The sequence below is a fragment of the Herpailurus yagouaroundi genome, unplaced genomic scaffold (assembly GCF_014898765.1).
Source record: "Herpailurus yagouaroundi ecotype Mexico unplaced genomic scaffold, PumYag 77, whole genome shotgun sequence".
Lineage (NCBI taxonomy): Eukaryota > Metazoa > Chordata > Mammalia > Carnivora > Felidae > Herpailurus > Herpailurus yagouaroundi.
In genome coordinates, this window is record NW_024412388.1 from 85282509 (window position 1) to 85287022 (window position 4514).

Sequence of the window (4514 nt, forward strand, 5' to 3'; positions counted from 1 at the left end):
CTGGAGACTATTTCTTAGGTTTATAAATTTCTGACCTCCTTCTTCTAATTAACCTTGAAGTCCCACTTGAAATAGTCTGCCTCTTAGAGGTTCCATATATCACCATCTATCTCCAGTGAATAATTTGGCTTCCCACATCAGAAGATTCCACTAAATAATGAAGTTACAAAAATGTAACCCCAGAGAGCACTTACATTATTTAGATTATTTTCTTTTATTCACTGTTGGAACTTCTTTTAATCCTGCAGTGCCTCCTAGAATGCATAGTTCGTTTTAAATCATAACACATTATGTAAGTCATACCAAAATCCACCCGTTACCTTCATATGCCAAAGATCCTAAAATAAATTTGTTTTTTGAAAACTTTTCATAGAAAATTGTGATGATATTTTGTCATCCTTGATACTCAGTCTCCTAGTTCCCCGACATCCCATGGTGTAAAACTCTGGGCAAATATCTGCCTACTACTCTTCACTTTGTGAGAAAGATGAAGGCAAGACAATCTTCATGGGACCCAGCTTCCTGTAACCACAGAGACCAAAGAATCTGAACACTAAAGTGCCTTCTAACTGGGTCCAGGTGCCGCGTTTTGTGTAGCTGATCTGCCCATGAGTGATTCCTCTTTGCCTAGTGTTTAAGATGCACGCAAATAGAAAGCCAGATTGTTTTTGTTGTTTTCTGTGCTCTTGGCTACTTCATTCTAATATTATCACATATAGAAATAAAAGCTTTAAATCTTTTTAGGACTCTGTCTAGGGATATTTTGCATGCTTCTTTTGCAAGTCCGCTGCCACCGCTTCAGAAACTCCCCTTCATTCAGGATATCATACACAGACAGAGAGAAAAAGCGGATTCTCTGCTTTACTTACATTAAACCCTTCCAGGTATTAAATAAGTTAAATACAAGTCTGTTCTTTTGTATGCCAGTATAATTGCACTTAATTTTATTGCTAGTTTAACATTTGAATTATTTTAAAAAGGGGAAAAATACAAGTACTTATAAAGCATGTCTTTATTATTGCAAATCTTTTTTCATTTTAATTCTATGCTAAGTGTACTAGTAAAAAGAATATGAGTGACCTTGTGTCAATCATGTCTCCCCTGCGTCTCGTATCTTGCCTGGAACACAACAAATCCTTGAAAGATAAATGTCAAACGAGTAAATAAATGAATAAATGTGAATTAGTTTTGTTTAAACTTAATATTTCCATATATGGTCTTTCATATTGTTTTGTCAGATATATGCCAATGTTTTAATCATTAATGACAGTACTTGAGATTGGGGGAATATTTTGAAGCATTTTACCATTAGCAAACTTAAAATAAATCATGAGTTTTCAGGTATCATAGGTACGTTTCAGAACCCAAGGCTATGTCTACGTTAAAAATAAAAGGAGCAGGGGCGCCTGGGTGGCGCAGTTGGTTAAGCGCCCGACTTCAGCCAGGTCACGATCTCGCGGTCCGTGAGTTCGAGCCCCGCGTCAGGCTCTGGGCTGATGGCTCGGAGCCTGGAGCCTGTTTCCGATTCTGTGTCTCCCTCTCTCTCTGCCCCTCCCCCATTCATGCTCTGTCTCTCTCTGTCCCAAAAATAAATAAATGTTGAAAAAAAAATTTTAAAAAAAATAATAAAAAAAAAAGGAGGAAAAGTGATCAAATCATAAAATTAAAAAGAAGTGTCTTTATTAACGCCCATACCAACTGAGCAATTAGATTTTCGTATGAATAACATTAAGGTAAAATTTTTTACTTAGTATAATCTTATGCACATTAAAATAATTATTATGATTTGGTCAAATTGAGTTAATTCCTATTTCCTATATATACTTTCTACTACTCTGCTCATAAGGCTTTGCCTAGGATTCCCTTACCCCATTTATCCAGACACAAATTCTATCTATCCTTTCCTGATAAATTCAATGGCACCTCTTTCATGAGGCTTTCCATAAATCTCAACTGACAGAAATATTTTCTTCCTGAAATTTTAGACTATTTGGTTATGCTACTTGGTATAATGACCACTAATTTAAAATGGATAAAGCCTATTTAATGCTCTATTTCAACATTACCGACTACATGAGCAAGAACAGGGCTCTGTACCTTTATGTGCCTCATTATACTGATCTGATAAGAGGAATATTAGTATGGATAGCAGAAATAGTGCTTTTTGTTTATTACATTATTTTCTTTTTTATGGGGCCACGGGAAAACATTTCCCAACTTCTCTTGGATTTGTATTCAGGTCATATGATTGGTTCCAATCAAGAAAATGTGAGCAGAAATGACTTGTGTTGAATTAGACTCAGGGAGTTATGAGCTGCTGTGCCTCTTTGGCTGTACCCTATCCCTTGCTCCAGAGCCATGTGTTGAGATGGAAGAACTAGGACTGAGGCTTCTGGCTGATAATCATGATCAGAGATTGTAATCTCTCTGATCTATGCTTGAAAAGAGCCCTTGTTGACCCACATGGCACCTTTCATGGGTGAGAAATAAAGTTTTGAATATGTCACTGGACTTCCCAGGTTAATTTATGATCATGGAAAGTTTATCTCATCCTGATATCTACACTTTCTTATTTCACAGAGCTGAGCTTAGGATTCAGTGAAGAAGAACACGTTTTGAATATATATCCTATATACTATTATGCTCATTTTTTTTACCTATATGCATTAATGTAATAATATATTAAATTATTTTGAAATTATAAATATTAATTGTATAAAAGGATTAGTAATTTGTTTCTGCACATCTTCTATTTTGCTAATGTGTAAGTTCTTTAAGAATGGATTGAAATATAATTTAATAGAGGCAGTATTGTACAATATTTAAGGAGGTTTTAGATTCAAATCTTATTCCTGCTACTTACTAGCTATATGACTTTGTACAGGTTATATAAAATATCTCCATGTCATGTTTACTCATCTGTAAAATAGGGTAAGTAGTGTTACCCACCTCAATGAATTTTTGTAGTGCATAAGTGATTTGGTGCATATAAAATGCTTGGAAAAATCTCTGTCATGAACAAACATGTTTAAAAAATGTTTAACTTATTATTTTCTCCATGTTCTTCCCAGAATTCAGCAACAGTTTGGAAAAGTGAATAGATGGTAAGTTTAATGTTATCTTATTTCTTATATTATAATGTCACTTAAATCTGTCTGTAGTCAAATTTCCTACAATTTATTTTCCACATTATTTTGTATCCTGTGTTTAAGCTTAAGTTTTTATATTAAAATTTCTCTTGGGGGAGGGAAGATGGCGGCGTAGGAGGATGCTGGGCTCACCGCGCGTCCTGCTGATCACTTAGATTCCACCTACACCTGCCTAAATAACCCAGAAAACCGCCAGAGGATTAGCAGAACGGAGTCGCCGGAGCCAAGCGCAGACGAGAGGCCCACGGAAGAGGGTAGGAAGGGCGGCGAGGCGGTGCGCGCTCCACGGACTGGCGGGAGGGAGCCGGGGCAGAGGGGCGGCTCGCCGGCCAAGCAGAGCCCCCGAGTCTGGCTTGCAAAAAGTGGAGGGGCCTGACAGACTGTGTTCCGACAGCAAACGCGACTTAGCGTCTGGGAGGTCATAAGTTAACAGCTCTGCTCAGAAAGCGGGAAGGCTGGAGGACAAAGGGAAGGAGAGCTGCTGAGCCCCCGGACGACAGAGCTCAGTTTGGTGGGGAACAAAGGCGCTCGCCAGCACCATCTCCCCCTCCCATGCCCCAGCCAAAATCCCAAAGAGAACCAGTTCCTGCCAGGGAACTTGCTCACTCCGAGCAAACACCCAACTCTGCGCTTCTGCGGAGCCAAACCTCCGGCAGCGGATCTGACTCCCTCCTGCTGCCACAGGGCCCCTCCTGAAGTGGATCACCTAAGGAGAAGCAAGCTAAGCCTGCCCCTCCTGCCCCTGTGCACCTTGCCTACCCACCCCAGCTAAGACGCCAGATCCCCAGCATCACAAGCCTGGCAGTGTGCAAGTAGCCCAGACAGGCCACCCCACCCCACAGTGAATCCCACCCCTAGGAGAGGGGAAGAGAAGGCACGCACCAGTCTGACTGTGGCCCCAGCGGTGGGCTGGGGGCAGACATCAGGTCTGACTGCGGCTCCGCCCACCAACTCCAGTTATACACCACAGCACAGGGGAAGTGCCCTGCAGGTCCTCACCACACCAGGGACTATCCAAAATGACCAAGCGGAAGAATTCCCCTCAGAAGAATCTCCAGGAAATAACAACAGCTAATGAGCTGATCAAAAAGGATTTAAATAATATAACAGAAAGTGAATTTAGAATAATAGTCATAAAATTAATCGCTGGGCTTGAAAACAGTATAGCTGACAGCAGAGAATCTCTTGCTACAGAGATCAAGGGACTAAGGAACAGTCACGAGGAGCTGAAAAACGCTTTAAACAAAATGCATAACAAAATGGAAACCACCACGGCTCGGATTGAAGAGGCAGAGGAGAGAATAGGTGAACTAGAAGATAAAGTTATGGAAAAAGAGGAAGCTGAGAAAAAGAGAGATAAAAAAA